The sequence below is a fragment of the Lithobates pipiens genome, unplaced genomic scaffold, assembly GCF_037356315.1.
Source record: "Lithobates pipiens isolate NorthernLeopardFrog02 unplaced genomic scaffold, aLitPip1_a1.2 Scaffold_27, whole genome shotgun sequence".
Lineage (NCBI taxonomy): Eukaryota > Metazoa > Chordata > Amphibia > Anura > Ranidae > Lithobates > Lithobates pipiens.
Window position 1 is genome coordinate 162470263 of NW_027507788.1, and position 25375 is coordinate 162495637.

A 25375-nucleotide genomic window follows, 5' to 3' on the forward strand; every position below is an offset into this window, starting at 1 on the left:
ACAGCAATCAGTGCTATACAAATGCACTGATTCCTATGTAAATGACACTGGCAGTGAAGGAGTTAACCACTAGGTGGCAGTGTAGGGGTTAAGTGAGCCCTGGGGAATGTTTCTGTGGGGGGGGGGGCGTGGCTGTGTATGACACAACACTGATCTCTGCTCCAATCACAAGGAGCAGAGATCAGTGACACTGTCACTAGGCAGAATGGGAAGATGCTTGTTTACGTTAGCATCTCCAGGGAGGTCCCGACCGACATGCGGCAGCGGCAAATTTAAAGGGGCGTACCTGTACACCCATTTGCCTGTCAGTGCCATTCTTACGAAGTATACCGGCGTGTGGTTAACTAATCATTTAACCACTTCCCGACCAGCGCACGACGATGTACGTCGACAGAATGGCACGGGCAGGCATATTGGCGTACAGGTACGTCCAATATTCGATGCCGCCCTGCGCCCTGCGCGCTGGTCGGGACCCCCGTGAGTCCGGTCGCGGGTCCCGCGGACTCGATCGCCGCGGGCATCCCCGCGATCGTCTCACGGAGCAGCCGAATGGAGGAAATGCTGTATAAATAACATTTCTCCATTCTGCCTAGCAACTAGTGACGCTGATCTCTGCTCCATGTGATTGGAGCAGAGATCAGTGTACACGAAATGAAAGCCCAACCCCCCCACAGTTAGTAACACACCCCTAGGAACACTTAACCCCTACACTGCCACCCACTGGTTAACCCTTTCACTGCCAGTGTCATTTACACAGGAATCACTGCATTTATATAGCAGTGATTACTGTATAAATGACAATGGTCCCAAAAATGTGTCAAAAATGTCCGATGGGTCCCCACAATGTCGCAGTCACAATAAAAATCGCAGATCGCCGCCATTACTAGTAAAAAAAAAAAATAATAAAAAATTATTAATAAAAATGCTATAAAACTATCCCTATTTTGTAAACGCTATAACTTTTGCGCAAACCAATCAATAATCGCTTATTGCAATTTTTTTTACCAAAAATATGTAGAAGAATACGTATCAGCCTAAACTGAGGGAAAAAAATGTTTTTTTTTTATATATTTTTGGGGGATATTTATTATAACAAAAAGTAAAAAATAATGCGTTTTTTTCAAAACTGTCGCTCTATTTTTGTTTATAGCGCAAAAAATAAAAATCGTGATCAAATACCACCAAAAGAAAGCTCTATTTGTGGGAAAAAAAGGACGTCAATTTTGTTTGGGAGCCACGTTGCACGACCGCGCAATTGTCAGTTAAAACGACACAGTGCCGAATCGCAAAAAGTGGTCTGGTCTTTGACCAGCAAAATGGTCCGGTCTGCAAGTGGTTAAACAGCCTAGCTGACTCTGAGGTATGACCTTTCAGGGCAGGCTTGCCGTCTTTTAGCTCAGAAAACACAACATGCAGTATCATCAGCACAAACACAGGACACACAATAGGTCACATAATAGCAGGAGCCCCAAGTAGCAGACGGACTGTCTCCTACATTGTACAGAGGCCAATGTGATCAGCTCCTTCAATTAACACGTATAGTTCAGAATCAAATAAACCAGGAATAGTCTTTGTATATTTTCTGGGAGGTATGGTGGATAATATTACTGTTTCATTTTAAGTAATCCAAGCCACATTTTCTTGGTCAACCTGTGCCCCTAATAGACACAGGGTAACTTGGACATAAGAGGTGCATGTGGACCTGAAGCAAGGGTTTCCTAACCTCTCCAAGGGATTCTGGGTTCCACCAGCCCGCTCATGCCCAAAGTGACCCCTGTCACAATAGCTATTCCTGCAAGAGGGGCCAGAAAGACATCTGTGCGGGTTCCTGCACAGATGCCTTTTGAAATTGCCCCCAAAGTTGCCAAAGTTAGGGCAGGAACTACTTTTAGAAATAGGCTGCAGTTTGGCATGCAATTTGACATGTAAAATTGTGCCGGTGTGAATGGGGATTAAAGTTCACTTTAGGCCTCGAGCCCTCATTTTGTCACATTTGATGCTGGTAAAAAAAAAAAGAAAAAATCCTAAACTTGAACTTTCAAGATAATTACAATTCCTCAACCTAACAAACCAGCTGAGTCAGTTGGGACTCTGGGAACACTTAGCCCAGGTTCACATTGGGCTGATTTGACATGCAATTTTACATCTCACATCGCATGCTAAATCTGAGCTAACTTTGGAGCGATTTCAATAGACATCTGTGCAAGAACCCACTCATATGTCTTTCAAATAGCCCCTGAAGTCGGACAGAAATGCTGGCTTGAAATCGTACGTGTTCAGCTGAACTTGCACTATTTCAAACCTGCCCTCTGTATGAACGTGGGCTTATCCTACTTCACAGCTGTGTAGATAACACATTCTGGGGTGGGGCTCCTTTCTAGTAATCAGCACATAGATAAATCTCTAGTCACTTCTACTGCTGTGTAAAAACACCATCTTTAAAAAGACCCTGTTGCCAGACCAGTCATCTCAAGAAAAGCCTTCCTACAAGCTTACATGTGCATTTAATATGATTAGGCATGCCATTTTCCTGTAAAAGCCTCCTTTGTGTAGACATTCAAAATCCCAGAGACAGCTGTTTGGTGCCACTATCTTGGATGTGATGTCGGCAAACGCAGAGCTGTCACTCAGGAGATGCTCTATTCTCATTCCCTGGGAGCTACATAAGAGTAGTATGTAAGGAGGGGTGGAGGAGCTGGGCCAACACAGACAGTATTTTGAATAGGAAAGCCTATGATGTGCAATAAGGTAGTGGGCGATGTTAGGGAGCTTACTGTGTAAAAGTCAAACTTTCTAGCAAGCTCAAAGCACATTGCAACTGAAGAAAAAATAGTTACCGGAAGAAAAACACTGCAAATCAGCATTTAAAATATTTTTTCTGTGCTTGTACCTGCTTGGGAGTGCCCCCATTGCAAGTGGCTTGCTATTGGGGGCACTAAGCAGGGGGGGGGGGGGCGGCAGGACTGCAGTCAGGGGATCAACAAAGAAGAGGATTGGAGCTGCTCTGTGCAAAACTATTGGACAGAGCGGGCACATATAACATGCTTGTTTTTTAAAATTAAAACAATCTCTTGAATCACTTTATGTTTTATGTTTCCCTAAATTTGTGGTCACGTGACCTTTTGGCATGGATCTTCTCTCTTCCTCGCAGCAGAATGGGGGTCCCTGAGGTGTTCAGGTTGCTGTTGAATAACAAACTTCATATGGACTGTCCAGTGGGGTAGGTTATCTTAGGCTTCAGAATGTGTCTTGACTTCACAAGTGGACGGGTTGGCAGCAGGCGGAGACTGCAACTTTGGAACCCTGGAAGTGGTGAGATGGCACATAGACTGTCTGTGGTCCAACATATATCACAGCACAGAATATGAAGTGCAGTGGTCTGGAGTATCTATTGCAGTGATGGCGAACCTTGGCACCCCAGATGTTTTGGAACTACATTTCCCATGATGCTCTGGCACGCTGCAGTGTACTGGAGCATCATGGGAAATGTAGTTCCAAAACATCTGGGGTGCCAAGGTTCGCCATCACTGATTCTATCGAATAGCACAGTGTGTGGACTGCAGCATGTCACATACAGCAACAGCTGTAAAGTGTAGCAGTCTCAGTTTATAATGCAGAGCTTGAAGCATTGAGTGCAATGTTCTGGAGTATGTCACATATAGCCCAGAGTGTGGAGTGCAGAGGTCAGGAACATGTCACGTACAGCCCGGAATGTGGAGCACAGCGGTCAGGAGCATGTCACGTACAGCTCAGTGTGTGGAGCGCAGTGGACAGGAGCATGTCACATATAGCACAGTGTGTTATGGAGAACAGCGGTCAGGGGTATGTCACATACAACTAGGTTTGCCACCTGTCAAGGATTCACCTGGACAGTCCAGGTTTTGAATCACGTGTCTGGGTTTCAGTCCGCCTGAAACCCAGACTCGTTGTTTGGGCAGGAATGTGGCTCAGAACAGGGCTTGACGGGAGGGTGAGGGGGAACCATGTGTGCTGCAATGCTGTTTTCTTTGGAGTGCCCAAAGGTGTCCCAGGTCTGTTACAATCCTATAGTGCAATGGTCTCCAAACTGCGGCCCAGGGGCCAGATGTGGCCCTTTGCTTGCCTTTATCTGGCCCTCTGGGCAATATTCCTCTCACTGATGCACTATTCTTTCAACTGACATTAGCAATGGGGCACCATTTCTCCCAGTGATGCCAACAATGACGTGCTATTCTTCCCTATGATATCAATGATGAGGCACTATTCCTCCAACTAATATGAAATGTGATTTGTACACCCACTGATTCCAAGAAAGTTTCCACTTCCGCTGGCCACAGTCCGGCCCCCCTAAAGTCTGAACGATAAATCAACTGGCCCTTTGTTTAGAGAGTTTGGAGACCCCTGTTATAGTGTATGCTAAAACAAACAAAAAAAAATGATGTTACTGTGCACTGCTAAAGTGTTCGAATTTGGCTTGAAGAAAAAGTGGCAACCCTGCATACAGCACGGTCTGCGGAGCGCAGTGGTCAGGAGCACACAACACCTGCACAGCATGAATTATAGTCTGCAGTGGCCTACTAGAGAAATGTAATGTGCAAAGCGTGATACAGTATTACTAAAGCTAGTGTTTATCAATTGATCTATAACTCTGACCATAAGATGGTTACCCTGGGGAATCATTACCTATGACTAAATTATTTACTGTATTGACCCCCCCCCCCCCCATATCTTTTATTCTGTTCTTATACCCCATATATAATTATTTCCACTGACACTCCAATATCTGGCCCTGTCTTTTACCCCATGTCCTTACACCACATTCCCCTAATATATAGTTATTTCAGCTTCACCTGTTCCCCTATCTGCCCCCATCTATCCTGTCCTTACACCCCATTTTCACCATGAATCATTATCTCCAGCAACACCCGAATATCTGCCCCATCTATTATGCTATCCTTCCATGGATATAACGATCTCCCAGCTCCACCCCCCCCCCCCCCCCATCTATGATGCCGCCCCCAGTCTGTGTATACAGGGTGGTCTCCTGTGATGTTCTCATACACTCTTCCTCTCCGGATGTAGGTTGGTGCTTGGTACCGGCTCTGTGCCCTCCTGTGTGAGGCTGGCATTGGTGCCCCTTGTTCGGTGTCTCCTCCTCCCGCACATGTCACTGCTCTCTCCTCTCTCCTCCCCCCTCCCTAGATGCTCTCTCCTCCTCCCCTCTCCCCCCGAAGCTCTTCTGCTGGTTCCATAAACCCGATCACCAGGATTCCGCTCTCCCTCTCCGGTGAGTACATCCCAGCCTGCCAGCTTTGTCTTCCGCGCTCTCTCTCTCCCTGCGGGGTTTCCCGCTGTCAGGCGGGCACCTGGCACTGCCCATGTCTGCTGCCTTTTGTTCTGCCCGCCGTGCCTGCAGCCCGAACCAGTGCTGTGTTCCCCGCTGGGTGGCCCGGGGCAGGGGTCACGGGGTGACCGATGTGTGCCGGGGATGATCGGGGCTGTGCGGTGTTCATGTCTGCGGAGCACACTGTGCATTGTCATGAAGTTACTCTGATAACGGGATCTGGGGGAGACTGTTTGGCTGTGCGCATGGCTGTCACTGTGTATGGAGGTGTGTGTGTGTGTGTGTGTGTGTATATATATATATATATGTATATGTATATATATTATATATATATATATGTGTGTGTGTGTGTGTGTCTCTATATATATATATATATATATATATATATATATATATATAGATATATATATATAGATATATAAAATGTATGTATGTATATATAATGTGTGTGTGTATATATAGTATATGTGTTATATATATATATATATATATATATATATATATATATATATATATATATACACACAGGACACGTTCTCCGATGCAAAATGTCTTGTTTTTTTATCTTTAAATTTAAAGATAAAATAAAGAAATTTTGCATTGGAGAAGGTGTCCCGTCGTTTTTTTTTGATTATTGGTGGAAAATTGGGCGCCCACCCTGACACTATACTCCAGAAAGAAACCGCAAAGGAAAGATAAGGAAGTAACCTACCCTATTTCTGTGTGTGTATGTGCGATATATATATATATATATATATATATATATATATATATATATATATATATAATTTATTATATTGTATGTATGTGCCATGCAGTCTCCTCTGTACACACACAAGTGTGACCTGCCTGCTGGTGTTCCTGTCAGTGTGACAGTTATAGAGAGACCCAGTCCGACAGGCAGCCGCCACCCATCCTATATTCTGACCTGTCACTTGTTCAGCAGTCTGGCTAGACATCCATCCCCAGAGTAATGTGTGTGTATGCTATGGGCTTCTCATGGGAACAAGGATTTCACATTTTGTACAGGGCAGATCTAGAATTCAGGGACCAGTTAGACCGAAGTAAAAGCTTTTGTCGATAGCTCAGGTCATGTAGGAAAAGCACAGTATTTTTTTTTTTTTTTCTGTATAGTAGCTACGTGTCTGCTTCCACCTGTCCAGTCCTTGGTTTGGATTAATTTGTATGGGGATAATATAGTTATCCATATTGTACAATTTGGAAGGGGGGGGAGGGGTGATATTTATTAAACTTGAACAGCTGTGCATTGTCACTTTAAGCATTATTAGCCCTCATTCATATTGGAGCAACTTGCCATGCTTTTTGACAGGTCAAATTGCATGACAAGTCACACCTTTATTGTCAGCAATTGCATTGTTTAAATCGGTGCAAGGCCGACTTTGCAGTGCCGCATCAATTTGAAAAAGTAGCTCCTGCAATAATGTTGCCAATTTCGGGGTGCGATTTGCATAGACACCTGTGCATAAAGCCGCACAGAGGTCTTCAAAGTCGCACTTTGAAATTGTGCAATTTCAGATGAAGTTGTGCAATTGCATAGCCGCAGTCAATGTGAACACGGGCTTAAACCCAAAACCAAAAATATAACATATTGCAGCTTACCAATCATTAGATGGAGCAGCTGCATTTGTTTTATTTTTTTAGTGTTTGATCTACTAGCAATTTAGATAATAAATAGAAGTCAAACTCTGGGTCACACGTCAAGCCTGAAGAGGGTTCTCCCTCAAAACATGTTAGCCAATATGGATGCTGTCTGGTCTTCCCATATCATCAGTTGATTGCACTGGACCTAGGGGCGATCTCATTTGCTTTTTATGACATGCTTACTTGTCATGTATTTGTGAGTATAATACTTTTTAACCCTTCAATACATTTTATTATGGTAATGCACTAGGTCGGTGCGCCCCCTTTTTGCTGTTTTTAGGTTAAGCAGACCTTTACTCAAAAGTGAAAGTGCTGCTATTCCTCCCCCTCCACAGCCACCCACCCTTAACACTTTTTATACTTTTTTAATGGGAAGCAGGTACCTCATTTGATAGGTACCTACTCATGCTTTTTATATTCTTACCCTAGGCATGCCCCCCACCTGCAGCTTCACATCCCAAGAGGTTGCAGGTCCAGTCCCATAGCAACGCGTAATCTTGCAGTTGCCCAGTAGAGGATCGGTGGTGTGATTCCTCAAGAAGTCACAGCCAGCTCCCATATTCAAGATGACAGCAGCAGGGAACCCCAACAGTAAGAAGAACTGGCTAAGGGAGGACAGAGCTGGACTCCAGACCCCTTTAGGCTAGGTTCACACTGATGTGATGGTGTGCGTTTCCCGCATTGCATTGCAATTGTCCATGCGGTCTGCGGTAGTGTCAATGTAATCTTAACAATACCCCAAAACACAGTGTGATTGCCAGGATTGCATCACATGGGTGTGAACACCCATGCGATGCGATTCAGGGGTGGGGGGGGGGGGGGTCCTGTACCATTTTGGTGTGGATGCAATGTGGTTTCAAACATACAGAATTGCTGAATTCGCACCGCACAGACATCGCATGTGATTTGAACAGGAATGTGGTGCGTATCACATGCGATGTCTACATCGCACCAGTGTGAACCTAGCCTTAAAGCAGACCTTTACCCTGTAAAGCATTACCCAGAGAGCAAGTAATTGTGCTGCAAGTTTGAAAATGACTTGCTAAGCTATTGCTAGACTTGCCAGGCCTCTCAAATCTGTTACACAATTGCAGCAAGTCTGCATTGCATGACTCCAGATCACCGTTTTTTTTTGCAAACATTCTGCAAGTTTGCTGAAAGTTCTGGTTTAGTTATGTTGTGCAATAGTCCTCCCACCACAAGGGGTCACTGTGGCTGAATTTTCATACTGTAGACTTTCAGAGCTCTTGCTGTAGACTCGCCACTGCAACTTTGCTAGAGACTTGCCATGCAAATTTGATACAAATTGGAAAAGTGTCAACTAGAACTTGTGCTTCAAGTGATCTGCAAATGTACAACTTACTAGTGAAAATGTGCAGCAAGTTAACAGACTTAAACCTCGTTCGTACACACGATCGGATTTTCATCTGGGAATTGTGTGATGACAGACAGTTTGTCTAAAATCCGACCATTACTATGCTCCATCAGACAACTGTTGGCCAACTTTCTGCCGACAAATGTTGGGTAGCAGGCTAGTAAATGTTCAGTGGACAAGGTCTGTTGTCAGATTTTCCTATCGTGTGTACACAAGTCTGTCACACACAAGTTCAAAGTATAAACCCACATGCTCGGTATCAGTGCTCACCAAACATGACATTAGCAAAAGGGGCCCAAAGGATGGCACTCAGGAGCTGAAATTCCATGTAGTACATCATTGCATTCATGTTTGTTGGCCAACAATTGTATACCGTTTTGTGTGCAAAACAAGTTCATGGCACACACCCTTCAGACAAAAGTCTGATGCTTTGTCTGCGGAAAATCCGATTGTGTGTATGAGGCTTTAGGCTGAGTTCACACTGGCATTAAGAGCAGGTGTTTGACAGGTGTTAAAAAAGCCCCTCAAATGTCTATGCATAAGATATAATAAACTGCACATTGCGCTGTTCACACTTAGGGCCAGTTCACACTGCAGGCGATGAGAGGCGACACCGACTTGCCTCGCCGCGACCTCAGCGGCAACTTGCAGATGACTTCTGTATAGAAGTCAATGCAAGTCGCCCCGAGGTCGCCCGAAAGTAGTACAGGAACCTTTTTTCTGAGTCGGAGCGACTCGAGTCGCTCCTCTCAGAACGGTTCCATTGTACAGAACGGGGGCGACTTGTAAGATAGCGGCGAGGCGAGTCGTGTCGCCTCGCATCGCCCGCAGTGTGAACCGGCCCTAAGCGTTTGCGTCACACTGCTTCAAAATTGAAGCCTCATGTTGAGTCAGGAGGCGTTTAAAGCCTATCAACGCCTCCCATTCAAGTCTATGGTAACGCTCTGCAAACGCTCTGGCAGGTGTTTTCGGCACGGTTTTGGTGGTTATGATGCATTAGAATTAGTTTATTTCTGTCAGTTTCCATTCTGGTGCAGTTTTAACGCTCATCAAACGCTAAGAAACCACGTATAGTGCGTTTAGGGAACGTATTTTATCGCTTGTAAAATGCATCATTTTGAAGCTCTCTGACGCCTGTCTGTTGCCCGTACTAATACCATACAAATGCTATGAGAGCGTTTGAGCATCAGAAATTTAGTCAAGTGGGAACAAGCCCTTACAATTCAACACTGCCACAAATTTGTGGTAAGTGATCCTTGCTGACTTGGAAATGTAAAAATTTTTTTTTAACTGCTTTATTCTTGCTGCAAAGCATTAATTCTTGCTTAGGTGATTATTTCCCCCTGCCTCCTGAAGGTGTGTAGGTGTACTGCAGGGCTCAGGTACCGAGAAAGCCCTGTGGCACATCTGCGCATGTGGCAAGTCCAGCAGTCATATGCGCACGTGTGAGGTTTTATGTGCAAAGACTGTGACAAGGGAAGTCTGAAGACTTCTCTGTCTTTGCTCATGTGCTGTAAACCATGTGCAGATGGGTTTTGCCAGGGCCTGCTGTCACGGATTACGCCCGCCCATGGCAATTAGCTAACGGTGACCTGCGTTCCATGACCGGGGTATATGAAGAACTAAGGGAATAAGGGGGAACTTATACTGACCATGTAAGACTGTGGTACTTTCACAGCCCGCACTACCTTTGGCCACCACTAGAGGGAGACTCCACTCCAATCCAGCTAGCTGACCACACACAGGCAGATATGAATCTTACATACAATCTGGTGCACTCTAAGGGTTGGGGAGCAGTCTAGCAATTACTACACACTTCTAGGGTTCCTCCAGCTATCCTGCAAGCTTAAACCCCAGTGTTAATCACTCTTCCCACTGTCCCCACACCAGACACACAAACGATAGCCTGCCACCACCCAACAGTTTGTCCGCAGACTGGTCTGCTGAGCCACCGCACACACAGATCTCTATCTGGAAGATCTGTTAGCTTACGATCTCCATGCAATCTGACAACACACAGGACAATTGCATACCGATTGGCACGTAACTTAGACCGAGTACTTAAGTCTTAGCTTAGTACACAGAAGTCACTCATTAATTTTATCATTTAATATCCCGAAAGTGGGCAGCGCACAAAGAAAAAGGATACACAAAATACAGAAAGACACACAATTGGCAATTTGCTATGAAACTAAAAGGGGATAAAAAGAGAAATAAACTGTACTGAAATCTATCCGTTAGTAGAAGCATACTGGAACATGTGGGAACTCCCCAGTTTCTAATTGGCTTTGTGGAAGTACAACGTCCATATATCAGGCTACTCAATTTATTGAAATATGGATGTGGGCTGGACTTTAGCCCTTTGCCAATTAACCCTGGGGGGTGTTCCTGTCTCAGCCAACAGGATGTTTTGTGTTCTGAAATTACCAGAGTTGAATTGGCCCAGAACGGTGCTGATTGCTGGGTCATGGATAGAATTTCCGATACCAGTGCATCAATCCGATCGCAACAGTGCCAATCACTGCCTGCCTGCCGCAATCAGGTGCCATATAACGGTTTTGTGTGGTTCTCTAGGATTCCACACATCCTAAAAATACAGAGTTACATGTACACGTAACCCATCACGTGTACGATCAAAAGGAATTATTTTCATCTCTCTGTCGCTAATATTTTGGCTTTTATGGTAGATAAAATAGGTTCCTTAGATCTGTTGATATTAATCAAAGTTTGCAGGCCGGCCGAGGCCTTGTGAATGCCCCCTGCAGATCAATGCAGCCAAAATGACTAGCAGTTTTCTTTGAGCCTCAGGAAGGTGGCAATCTATGTTTACTCTATGGGAACTTTTATTGGCATCTAGGTGTCACTTTGATCTACGGCTGCAACTAATGGTTATTTTCATAATCGATTAATCGGGCCGATTATTTTTTCGATTAATCGGATAAAATCATACAAAAAAAAAAATTCATTAATTTAAAATAATAATGACAAAACGGAGTGTTACACTCAAACTGTATCACAACATAACAATTAAAGTAAATTCCTCATTCATTACTGACAATGCAGTGAGGGGGCTGGCCCCAAATGGGGGAGGGGACCGAACTGGAGGGTGGGAGGGATTTGGCTAGTTTGGAGACAAAGCGTTAGAGGGAGTAGGTTGGGAGGGAGTTTGGAAGAGAGACATGTGGGAGAGGAACCGGACTAGAGGGGGTTGTGATAGAAAGGGAGTTTGGTTGGACAAAGAACCAGACCCAAAAGGGGGGGAGTGGGCTGGGGCAAGGGAGCGGATCAAAATGGGCCGGAGGGACCGGACTGGACCAGAAACACCGATGGGGCACTATCCCCCCCCAGCAACACCAATGATGGGGCACTATCCCCCCCGGGAACACCAATGATGGGGCACTATTTCTCCCCCCAGGAACACCAGTGATGGGGCACTATTTCTCCCCCCAGGAACACCAGTGATGGGGCACTATTTCTCCCCCCAGGAACACCAGTGATGGGGCACTATTCCCCCCCCAGGAACACCAATGATGGGGCACTATTTCCCCCCCAAGGAACACCAGTGATGGGGCACTATCCCCCCCCCCCCCAAGGAACACCAGTGATGGGGCACTATCCCCCCCCAAGGAACACCAGTGATGGGGCACTATCCCCCCAAGGAACAGCAATGATGGGGCACCCCCCCCCCCCCCGGGAACACCAGTGATGGGGCACTTGTCTTACCATAAATACCAAGATGAATGCTTTGCAGTTCACTATATTTTAAAAGCTAGCTGCTACCTTATTGCAGCTCGGCGCTCACCGGCTGCTTTTCTCCTCTCTTCTCCCTCGTGTCAGCAAAGCCAGCGGGTCTGAGAATACCGCTCTGACGTCCAGAGAGAGGAGGAGAGAGGCGGACGTGCCTGGTCACATGAGCGCTGCTATAAGAGGTATACAGCGGCACCGGCCTTTTACGCGGGGGATTGTAACACTCGGACGGGCGCGGGACTGAAAGGCAGGGAAGAGGGTGCGTGCCGTTAGCAGACCAACTAATTGATAAGGAAAACTGAACCCCAAATTTGGTATGCAGACACTGTGGATCTAGAGATAGGGGGCCCCAAAGTCGGGTCGCAAAATGTCATGCACTTTTCTGCATCAGAGAATGACATTTTGTGACCCAACTTTGGGGGCCCTTATCTTGGGACCAATTATTGCCAGGAACCCCAATGTCATGTCATGCACTTTTCTGCATCAGAGATACATGGCCTCAAAGTCAACTGTGACCATCTGCGGCAATGTAATTTGGTCATTAGGGTTGGGTGTTATGGTAAGTGGTTATCCGTTAGGGTTAGGGTTATTGTTTAGGATTAAGGGTTGGATTAGGGTTAGGGTTGTTTAGGGTTAGTGTAAGGGATAGGGTTAGCTGTTAGGGGTAGGGTTAGTGTTAGGGGTTAGGGTTAGTGGTTAGTGTTAGGATGAATGGTTAGGGTTAGGATTCTGGATATTTTAATAAGGCATTAAAAAATATTATACTACCATATGCAGCAGCAAAGAATTAAAATATATTAATCAATACATATTTCACGATAAAAATATAAAACATGTATGTGCAGCTGCGTACCTACCCCGACAAGTTTTTTTCTGCGGTCCGTCGTCATCCGTTCTCCCATAGGGGAGAGCGGTGCTCTGACAGGTCCGTCCTGCACAGTGTGCAGAGACAGACCTGTCATCTTCCTGCTCACCTGGGATCGACGGAGCGATTCCCGCTGAGCAGGCGGAAGTCCATGGGGCGGATCATCACGGGTCCGTCCCGTGTGAAAGAGGCCTATGACTGCTACAGACGTTTTCTGTCAGGGACGTTCAGAGGCAGGAAGAAAACACGTTTTCTGGAGAAGTTTAGGCGCTGTAAAAATGTCAGTCTCTCCTAAACTCCTTATCTCTTCTGAACGTCAAGTTTCAAAAAATTTTTTTTAGTAAAAAAAAAGGTGTGTTGTCACTGTACATCATTTCCTGGCTTTTGCAGAGGGGCGTGTAGTGTAAAAAACGCCTATATACGAAATGCTCATAAACTCTCATAGACACGCCTAAACTTTGTACAATATGCTTTCAATTTGTGTCTTTTATGCCATGTTTGTAAGCTAAAAACTTTTTTTCTGCTCCTAGTGTGCATGGAGCCTAACTCTTATGCCGCGTACACACGAGCGGACTGTATGGCATACTTAGTCCGTCGAAACACATTTCAGCGGACAATCCACTCGTGTGTGGGCTTCAGCGGACTTTTTCAGCGTGCAGTCCGGCGTACTAAGTATTTCGGTTTTTTCGAAATTCTGTCCGTCGTACTTTGGTTTCAGCGGACAGTACGGTCGTCAGTATGCTAGTTCGACGGACTAAGAATGGCGCATGCCCAGAAAAGATTTACACGGCGGAAGGGTGCTTTCCTGTGTCTTGGACTTCCTATTTCCTGTGTCTTGGACTTCCTATTTCTAGTCCCGTCGTACGTTTGTGCATCCGTGTGTGGTCAAGTCCGTTCAGTGGAAAGTACGACGGACTGTCCGTCGGATTGTATGACGAACTAAGTACGCCATACAGTCCGCTCGTGTGCACGCGGCATTAGGCCTTGGGCCTTATGTACACTGCTGCTGGTAAACATTTATGCCCCATATACACTATCAGATTTTCTGCTGATTTTTTTTCCTTCGGGTTTACCCCAACCATGTAGTGCAAGGGCCTGCCTGATTGCATACAAATTGAAACTCCTAAGGTTTGACCTCATATTATATGGTTTTGGTAAATCTGAAGGAAAAACTCAGCAGAAACACTGATAGTGTGTATGGGTCTTTAGAAGCAGTTGGGCATTTTTTTCAACTGCTCCGGAACTCTCCTCTGTTATCTCATCAGTACATGTGCACAGGGTCGTTTATAATTGTTTCTAAGCAGTTGAGTTTAGAGGCTTTTTTTTGTAACCCAACAAAATGCGCTCAGAAGCTGTGTTTAGAGGTATTTCAAGTGCTAAACGCGGCTACCCATGTTTAGGCGCCTTTTCATCTAGAAGCGTTTTTAACCACTTGAGACCCGCGCTATAGCCGAATGACGGCTACAGCATGGATCTCCTTTGCCGGGACTACGTCTATTGACGTAGTCCCGTGCACAAGTGGCCTGCGTGCCCCCTGAGGGGCACGCGCGGCGCGCTCTGTGATCGGTGAGTCTATGATACTCGCCTGATCACCGATCCAAGCAAGGGGTCGATCCCGACCCCTTATCACGTGATCAGCTGTCAGCCAATGACAGCTGATCATGTGATATAAGGGAGCCGGCAATCGCCTATTATTCCTCCTCGCGCTGACAGCGCGAGGAGAAAAAAAAAGAGCCGATCACCGGCGGCCGTGATCGGGACATCAGTCCCGATCACGGCCAGCCCTGCCAGTGCCCACCTGCCCCCTCATCACTGAACATAATAAAAAAATAAGTGCCACCCAGCAGTGCCCACAGTGCCACCCAGCAGTGCCCACAGTGCCAATCAGCAGTGCCCACAATCTGCCTCAACAAAGGTGCTGCACCCCAGTGCCACATATCCGTGCCCATCAGTGTCATCTACCAGTGCCCAGCAGTGCCACCTATCAGAGCCACCTATCAGTGCCCATCAGTCCCATCTAGCAGTGGTACCTATCAGTGCCCCTTAGTGCCACCCATCCATGCCACCCATCCGTGCCACCCATCCGTGCCCATCTTTGCCCATCAGTGCCGCCTTATCTGTGCCCATCGGTGCCGCCTTATCTGTGCCTATTAGTCCCGCCTTAACTATGCCTATCAGTGCCCACCAATGCAGCCTATCAGTGCCCACCAATGCAGCCTATTAGTACCCACCAGTGCAGCCTATCAGTGCCGCCTCATCAGCGCACTTCAATGAAGGAGAAAAATGACCTGTTTGCAAAATTTTATAACAAACTATTAAACATGATTTTTATTTATTTTTTGCATTTTTTTTTGTTTGTTTAGCAAAAAATAAAACTCCCAGCTGTAATTAAATACCACCAAAAGAAAGCTCTATTTGTGGGAAAAAAATGATAAAAATTTCATTTGGGTACAGTGTTGTATGCCCGCGCAATTGTCATTCAAAGTGCATCAGCGCTGAAAGCTGAAAATTGGTCTGGGACTGAGGGGGGTTTAAGTGCCCAGTAAGCAAGTGGTTAAAGGGAAACATTTTGTTTATTACTTTTGAGCTTGGAAAATGCTAAAAACACACCAAAAACTCAGTTATCACTGCCTGCAAGCTTGATATACTCCCCTCATCAGCTAATTATGCTGTACAATACACGAGCTGCATTACTTGATGCAGACGTGTTGAGAGTAACCAACAGACGTTCCTCTGGTGGCGGGCTTTTTCTCATGTTGGTGTCCATGCGAACTAGACGGGGTTTAAGCTTTTCCAAGAGAACGTCAAAGGTCGCAATTGACATGTGCAAAATTGTAAAAAATTCTCTGGGTAATTACGCAGCTGAACATACGTATTAGAATGTATCCTGTGGAGATCTGTTGAGCCATCAATGGATGTGTCCAGTAGCGACAAACTCTGGTCCTTTCACACAATTATTTAAATCTTTGCAACCTCAGTAAAAGCAACATTGGGAGCATTTCCTTACACATGCTCATTATGGGATCCTATTGGGATCAATATTAACAAACCAACCAAAAAATAACAGCTAGCTACAAGCACACTGCTTTCTCAGCTGCTACTCTCACTGTTCTTCTCACAGAATGGCTGAAATAGTTAATAAGTACTTGTTTTTAGTGCTTTCTAATCATTTTGGGAGGGTCTCCTGCAGTTATCTTTAGTGAACGCTTTTGAACACAAATGCAGCTAAACGTGGCTTATAAACGCTCCTAAACGCATGTTTTTAAACGTGGATTACTAGTGATGTTCCAGCATTCTGGAGAGGTTGATAAACATCCCATGTACATGAAGCCTTACAGGAGTGAATTTCCTTTTTATCTCACTTCCTGTTGTCTCCCTCCATTTGTAAGTAGGAGTTGTTTTGTAACTAGGGGACCACCTGTATACTTTGTTTCTTTTGTAAAGTTGCTGTTTAGCTACAAAGAAGAGTAACTTTTTTTTTTTGCTCTTTTGTTGAATGATTTGGTAATTTGTTACCTCCCCCCTTTTATGCAGGGAATGTAGCAGGTGTAGGACAATATTAGTATTGTTAAATACTTATGTGTTTGATAAGCGAAAGAACAATATGTAAATTGAAGTAACACATTGAAGGCAGTCAGAATCCAGCTTTCTTTGTTTTGTCTGATATGGTAAATCACATTCAATTCTATTATCTATGTGCAAAGTGCATTAATCCATACCAGCCACCTGGAAAACATCCCAGCCAACCAAGCTGCAGTAAACAAATTGGTCTTGTCACTGTGGGTTATTGCCCTGTGTGCGGCTTTATTACAAAGACCGGATAGTGTAATATTTTGAAAACTGCTGCTAGCCTTTATCATGACCGTCCTTATTTCCGCAAGGACCAGACCCCTGCAAAGCTGGCAACGAATTTCCTGGTAACCACGTCATACAGGAACTCTTTGCTAGTTTATTTTTGGTGCTGTGCATTGTGGTGTAGCAGTAGCCTATTTTTGCATTTGTACGTTGATGTTGCTTTGTGTAAAAATTATCAAATGCCATGCAGTCTCAGAGGACTTGCATGACTTTTACATTTAGCAATCGCTTTCTTTCCCACAATATCTGGATATCCTCAGGGTCACACCATGCTAGAAAAGCAAAGCATTCCTAACTACTACATGTATACGAATTTCTGACCGACAACTGATTATTATATGGTTGAGGACCTCACGATGCAGACAATTAGGGGCCCATTCACACTAGGAGCAGTTACCTGTGTTTTCCTGCATAGAGAATACAGGTAACTACAGTTACACACAGAAAATAGTAGTTGTTTACACAAGAAGGCAGTGTCACATGTTTGCATAATATCGCACCGCTCTGTTTAGTTCCACATGTCACTGCACAGAACTGCAGTGCACCGCGCTTCTATGCAGTGGCATAAATAAAGTGTTTTTACACTTCAAATAAAGCTTGTTTAAAAAACACTGTGTGGGCAGTAGTGGTTGGGCTGCAGATCAGTGTGAATGGGCCCCAATGATGGCTATAAAAAGCTGTGTCTAAGTTTGTGAAACCTTTTATATAACACTGGAGGCAGAAATTCCTTTCTACCTAAGTTATAAGCTGACAAGACAGGTATTTTTCTTTTCCCATCAACCAGTATTTTTTTCCATTGATTATACAGATGTACTGGTATGTTATATTTAATAGACCAAAAGGGAGAAAGTAAACTACGGATAGAGTTTACATACATTTGAATGATACATGTTGTATGCTAGATTGCATTTCATTGGATCACGATTTTAACATCTTTCTGTGCACCCCTGTATCATTAACATGTGGACTAAGACTTCATGTGTATCTTCATGTCATGGCTTATATTTATTCATAAAGCTGCTTTTAGACTGCCTATCGCTCAGAAGATGTCTTTAATCAACATTTTGGGAACATTCCACATTCTATCAAAATGCTTTTGCATCTGGACCACCTGGAGCATATAGTTGGGTAAATATGGCATTAAGGCTTAAAATAAATCGTTCATGTAGGTTGGTTAACATGTATGCGGATGGCTGCAGATGCGAGAATTGCAGCAATTCCTACAACCACCCATAGTGAAAATGCACTGCTGTGAGCGAGTCAATATGACCATGCAATTTCTCTGCAGGCTGCGTATTGGAAAAAGTGCATGTATCTTTTTCTGCGCAAAGCACAGGCATGGCAGCCTATTCAGATGAATGGGCTGTCGTGCCCAAGCAAACGCGGCCCTCAAAAGCGCATATTATGTGAACCGAGACTAAAGGTGAATGTAAGGTTCAGATAACAGACCAGTCTGGAACCCAGAAGGAGATTAGAGGGAGCTGGAAAAATTTTCCTGTGTATGACAGATGGGCAGGCTGATTTCACCCAAGTTGATCCATCGATTTTAACTTGGCTACAAGCAACATGTCTGATTTGTAGGATGTGATTATTTCCAGTGGCTAGCAATAATCGTGTTCTTCTGACAGAAACTGTTCCCAAGACGCCCCCACTAGTAGAACAGAATAGCTCCATGGGGGGGGGGGGGGGGATTCTCCCATCAACACGAAATGTTTTGATAGGGAAATCGAGTGATTTTCAGTTGCAGGAAAAAAAAATCACACAATCTATGGCCTGCCTGACAGGCAGTGAGACATCTCCGTGTCTTTAACCACTTCCCACCCGGCCAATGCATATATACGGCCGGGTGGGAGCCGTCTAATCCTGATAGGACGTTCAGGAACGTCATTCAGGAGTAGCGGGATCGCGCGTGCCCGCGCAGCGGCCCGATCCCGATGTGCTCGTGTCACCCGGACACGGCACATCTCAGATCGGCAGGAGGGCTCTGTGATTGGCCCTCCTGATCACATGACGGCCGTGTCCAATCACGGCCGTCATGTGATGTAAACAAACAGCCGGTTGCTAGGCAATCGGCTCTCCTCTCCTCACACGGAAGTCACCGCTGAGGAGAGGAGAGCAGATCGCTGCAGCCGGCTGATGATCAGTGAGTATGGGCTGCTTTTTACAGCTTTTTACTCACTGATCATCAGTGTAGTGTAAACACACAACACACCACACAGTACAAACACAGTCCCCACATATGTCCCCAAAACACACATGTCCCCAAAACATACATGTCCCCAAATAATAAAAACACATGTCCCTAATAATAAAAACATGTCCCCCACATATGTCCCACTAAAATCACATGTCCCAATGATTATCTGCACACATATGTACGTGATCACCTGCACACATATGTACATGATCATTTGCGTACATATGTCCGTGATCACACAAACCAATTATTATACACTTAACGGAATTTTTTTTACCAAAAACATGTAGCAGAATACATTTTGGCTTAAATTTATGACAAAATTTGATTTTATTGGATTTCTTTTCAAATAGAAAAAAGAAAATATTGTTTTTTCCCAAATTTCCGCTTTTTTTGCGCTTATATCGCAAAAAAAAAAAAAACGGAGTCGTGAATAAATACCACCAAAATAAAGCTCTATTTGTGCGAACAAAATGATAACAATTTCATTTGGATACAGTGTAGCATGACCGCGCAATTGTCACTGAAAGCGCTAGAGCGCTGAAAGCTGAAAATTGGGCTGGGAAGGAAGGGGGTGAAAGTGCCCTGTATTGAAGTGGTTAATGCGGGGTTCCACCCTAAAGTGGAACTTCCACTCATCGGAACCCTCCCCCACTCTGGTGTCACAGTTGGCACCTTTCAGGGGGGAGGGTGGTCAGATACCTGTCTAAGACAGACAGGTATTTGCACCCACTTCCGGGCATGGACTCCCATGGGAGTCTATGCCTCTTCCTGTCCCAGCGCGCTGTCTGCTGGGACACACATGGGTCCCAGAGACAGAGCGGACCATTCCTATTGCGCTGCGTGACTCGCAAGCCACAACACTTCACTTCCTGATTCCCTCACCTAGAATGGCGGCGGCAGCAGCCGAGAGCCGAGGGATCGATCGGCCTCAGCTGCCGGCTTCACTGGATCATGGGACAGGTGAGTGTCCATTTATTAAAAGTGAGCAGCTGCAGTATTTGTAGCTGCTGGCTTTTAATATTTTTTTATACAGTGAAATCTCTCTTTAAGTTGTTTATGCATTGCCTGGACTCATCACAGCTCCTGTATTTATGTCCTTTCCTGTGATGCCTTTTAATTTTGCCCTCACAGAAACTTTAAAGCCTAACTCCATGGAAATGAAAAAAATCACCCTCACAGAGGGGCCTCACACAATGCAAGGGTTGAATGTTTGGTATGCCTAGGGGTTGGTGTACAAGCAGCTTTACTTTACCTTACACCTCGCATCGGCTGGCTCCATAGCTCTCCTTCTCCATCTAACGCTCTGGTCTGTGGGAGAAGACTCAGGGACATCACATACAATACAGGAACATTAAAACTTTTATTATATGTTTAGAAGACTGGAGTGTGACCGAAGGCGGTTGCAGCTTACTGAGCAGCTGCAAGGGACCAGGTCACAGCACCGGAGGGAGCCTGCTGGAGTGGGGAGTAAGGGCAAGTATTTTCTCCTCTCTAGGCTATATGAGCAGTTACTCCTTGCAGTGCTAGGTGCCCCCATTGCCAGGGAGGATGTCTCGTTTTTGTGGAGCTGGCCTTTAAAGTGGACCTTCATCCTGTAACGCAGTCTTTAACCACTTCAGTACTGGGCACTTTCACCTCTTTCCTTCCCAGACCAATTTTCAGCTTTCAGCGCTCTTGCACTTTAAATAACAATTGCGTGGTCATGCAACACTTTACCCAAATGAAATTTTTGTCACTTTGTTCACACAAATATAGCTTTTTTTGTGGTATTCACAAATCAGTTTCTTTTTGCAATATAAGCGGACATTTTGAAAAAAACAAACATATTTTCTACTTTCTGTTTTAAAAGAAATCCAATAAAATTGAGTTTTGTTATACATTGAAGCCAAAATGTATTCTGCTACATATGTCTTTGGTGCCATTAAGTGTATAATATTAGTTTTTTTATGATAATGTGCAGATCAAGGACATATGTGTGCAGATGATCATTGGGACATATGATTTTACTGTTATATATGTGGGGGACAGGTGTTTTTACTGTGTGGGGACATTGTTTTGGGAGCACTATGTAGGGGACATTGTGTGTTTACATTGTGTGGGGACACTGATCAGTGTGTAAAAACGGCTTATACTCACTGATCACCAGCTGGTTGCAGAGATCTGCTCTCCTCCTCTCACTGACAACTTCCGTGTGAGGATAGGAGAGCCGATTGCCTAGCAACCAGCTCTCTATTTACATCACATGACGGCTGTGATTGGACACAGCCATCGTGTGACCAGGAGGGCCAATCACAGAGCCCTCCTTCCGATTGGAGATGCGCCGCGTGCTGATGAAACGAGTGCATCGGGATTGCACCACTGCACGGGCACGATCCCCCCCCTCCTGAGGGACATTCCTGAACGTCCACTTAGAAGGAGCAAGCGCCCACCCGGCTTTATATGTGCAGTGGCCGGGTGGGAGATGGTTAACAACCAGGGTGGTTTGAGGTTTCCTCAGGGGTGCCCTGGTAAAATGCCCAAAAATTGTAATGAGGCCGTGGGTGGATCAAGCCTGCCTTTTAGTTACACAAAGCCACAGGTTTTCATTGTGCACCATTACGACCTTCTAGCTGCCAACCATCTAACAACTAGGAATGGGCTCAGGCTTGTTCGGGATCCCGCCAGGAAGCCAACACTAATGACAGGCAGTGTGACATTTCCTGGTCCGCAGCTGCACATATTAGGAAATGTCTCACTGCCTGTGATCAGCCATGTGCAGTGTTGGCTTCCTGGTGGGATTGGGCCGGTGACATCCTAAAAATGCCCAAGCCCATCTTTACTAACGACCAATTATATCATCAGTTGCTAAGGAGGATGTTGGTCGCCTGCACAGCATCCTTGTTTGACCCTTCCCTGCCCCTCTACTTTGGGGTCACATTAGCTGAGTGATGTAAAAACTGCAGAGGAAGAGAAACATTGGAACACTAGTCAGTACTAGTTTGCACCTCCTAATGTTGGGTGTCCTATGTGTGTGGATGTTGCTGCATTATGTACAATAATTAGAATAGTTTTTTAATTTTAGAATTCAGGTGCCTCAAGACACTCAATAATTTTGGAGGGTGTCTTGACTGAAAAAAATGTTGAGAAACACTGCTGTAAAGCATAAAGAGTTAGCTTCCTCTCACTCCCTCACTTAGAAATTGAATATTGCGCTTGTGTGGGGTTTCATGCACAAAGACTGTGACAAGGGAAATCTGAACATTTCTCTGCCTTTGTGCATTAACTGTAAACCACCTGCATGTGGGGAGACGTGCTTATAGGCTGTGCCAGGACCAGGCAGAGCCCATGGACACTTCTACACATGCGCCATTATGATGGGGCCTGAGGAAGGGAGCAGGGCCACCATACTAGGAGGACGGAAGTTCCTCTTTAAGCTAGCTAAATCTTGTATGGTTGCCTGTATCATCTATTGCAGCCATTCTCAGCCAGGGTTCCTCCAGAGGCTGATAGGGGTTCCTTATCTGTGTCTGATTGAACTTACATTTGATGATGTCTCCATAGCTCCAGGGCCAATGACACCTGACAGCCAGTTGCCTGACACTTATGGTCTATTTAGTTATCTTTGAGGAAACATTCTTCCCACTGGCCACCAATGCAGGGGGCCCTTTTTTCCACTGATGGAATTCCTCATGGATTGGCTTTAACAGGGGCTCCCTGAGACCTTAAAATTATTTTAAGGTTTCCCCTGTGACAAAAAAGGTGTCCTTATTCCTAAGCAAGGGAAAAAGTAAGTTATTAGTTACCTGTACCAGCACATTCATTCTTTCCCTCTCCCTCTCTGACAAGAGGCTGCAGTCCCCATATAGAATTCCTTTAAAGCCAGTAGTAGTGTGGCTGCAAGTAAATTATACAATGTATTAGAGCTGCATGATTAAACGTTAAGAATAGTTATCGTGATTAACCATGCCCCCGCACGCGCGATCAAGCTGACCGCAGTCAAAAGAAAGGGAAAAAAAACCCGGGCAGTGTGCCAAGTGTCACAACATTCTTTAGTAGTTGAACTAAGTATAAACATTGTAAGGATTTGACCTTTAGATCAAAGAAATAAACTTTGGTGTGTAAGGCCTGTGTTGGCAGTGTTTATACCTCACTTAAACGATTAACGTTACATAAAATAAGTGAATAAAAACCTTTGCCTATGTAAGAAAAAAAATAAAGAATGACAACGGTGCGAACAGATAAACAATTACATAGAAAAGAAACGTTAGAATGATTAGAAATTACCAAATATCCTCTTGTGCTGTCAGGGCCGGTTCACACAGCAGGCGAGGCGAGGCGACTCCGACTTGCCTTGCCGCGGCCTCAGCGGCGACTTGCAAATGACTTCTGTATAGAAGTCAATGCAAGTCGCCCCGAGGTCGCCCAAAAGTAGTACAGGAACCTTTTTTCTGAGTCGGAGCGACTCGAGTCGCTCCTCTCAGAACGGTTCCATTGTACAGAACGGGGGCGACTTGCGAGAGCGAGACGAGGCGAGTCGTGTCGCCTTGCATCGCCCGCTGTGTGAACCGGCTCTTACAAATAAAGTGTTGTTTAGGCGGCAAAGATAATTTAGACCAAACTCTGACATGGTTACAATGGGCATGTTGCTTAGGCTGCAAAGATAATATAGGCCAAACTCTGACATGTTTACAATGGGCATACACAGGCTATCAATATTTTAAGACAAATCCTAGGATAGAAAAGGTAAGGAGAGATAAGGGAATACTTAACACAGACATCCTGTCGTCTTGATGGTCTGGAGTCAAAACAGAGAGAACAGTTAGCGCTCCCCCTATTTTATATGCATTCTCCACCAATCAACATATGCAACAAATTCATTGGTTCAGAGTTGCATCAAATTCTGATTGGCTACCTCTAAAGCCTAATGTTCATGCTCAGGTTTTAAAGTTCCGGTGCCATTAAAGGGATTGTAAAGTGAATTTCTTTATTTTTTAAAAATAACAAACATGTTATACTTACCTCCACTGTGCAGCTCGTTTTGCACAGAGTGGCCCAGAACCTGCTCTTCTGGAATCCCTCAGCGGCTGTCTCTGCTTCCTCCCGCAGGTGCTTCTCACGTTCATGCGAGCTCCCTTGCATGATGAGAAGCATCTGCGGGCGCGCTCCCGTGATACAGCCGGCTCGCTGTATCACACGGCCTAGCCCCAGACGCTCCGCGTCAGTGGATGTGATTGACAGCAGCGCAAGCCAATGGCTGCGCTGCTTTCTATCCATCCACTCCAGCCAATCAGCGGCCAGGCTGAACGGTGGAAAGGACGTCGGGGGGACAAGCGCGGGACTTTCGAGGGGTGAGGTAAGTAAAACGGGGGGACTGGGGGCGCAGGCACTGTCAGATGTTTTTTCACCTTAATGCATAAAATGCATTAAGGTGAAAAAACATTTACCTTTACAACCCCTTTAAGTCTATGAATTAATGAACAACCCCTTTGATCCTCAGCCCAAACAGTTCTGACATTTGCATGTCAATGGCCCTTGGTGAGATGGAGCCTCGACGTCTGCAAAGTTCATTTGTAAAACAAAATAAATTCAATTAACACCCGGTCAGTAGTTCCCAGGACAAGTATTTTGAAAAGGTGAGCTGGGCCCTTATTTTATCATGATATCACAATATATATATATATATATATATATATATATATATATATATATATATATATAATTATCTTCCTGTAAAAAGCATCTTCCTACATACATACACACACATGTATACATACATATACATACAGTGGGGCAAACAAGTATTTAGTCAGCTACCAATTGTGCAAGTTCTCCTGCTTAAAAAGATGAGAGAGGCCTGTAACGGGCATCATAGGTATGTATACCTCAACTATGAGAGACAAAATGTAGAAACAAATCCAGACAATCACATTGTCTGATTTTAGAAATAATTTATTTGCAAATAATGGTGGAAAATAAGTATTTGGTCATCTACAAACAAGCAATATTTCTGGCTCTCACAGACCTGCATCTTCTTTAACCACCTCAATACAGTGCAGTAACACCCCCTTCCTGACCAGACCAATTTTCAGCTTTCAGCGCTCTCACAGTTTGAATGACAATTACTCAGTCATGCAACACTGTACCCATATGAAACTTGCGTCCTTTTTTCCACACAAATAGAGCTTTCTTTTAGTGGTATTTAATCACTAGTGAGTTTTTTATTTTTTGTGCTATAAATAAAATAAAACGTACATTTTGTGAAAAAAATGCCTTTTTCTTTGTTTTTGTCATAAATTTTTGCTAATTAGTAATTTTTCTTCATACATTTTGGCCAAAATTTATACTGCTACATATCTTTGGTAAAAATAA

The 25375-nt window shown here is 44.8% G+C and overlaps 1 protein-coding gene across 7 annotated transcripts in view; it reads left to right on the forward strand.

The window, feature by feature from the left end:
* The first annotated feature begins 5084 nt into the window (after positions 1 to 5084).
* The window catches only part of LOC143934321 (CMP-N-acetylneuraminate-beta-galactosamide-alpha-2,3-sialyltransferase 4-like), a 368047-nt gene continuing 347756 nt past the window's right edge, over positions 5085 to 25375 (forward strand). For 3 of the 7 annotated variants that reach the window (XM_077457821.1, XM_077457820.1, XM_077457823.1), the window contains exon 1: positions 5085 to 5266. The gene's annotated coding sequence lies outside the window, so the exon portion shown is untranslated. The remainder of the gene's footprint in view (positions 5267 to 25375) is intronic. The other 4 variants (XM_077457825.1, XM_077457824.1, XM_077457833.1 and 1 more) reach the window with 2 other exon arrangements.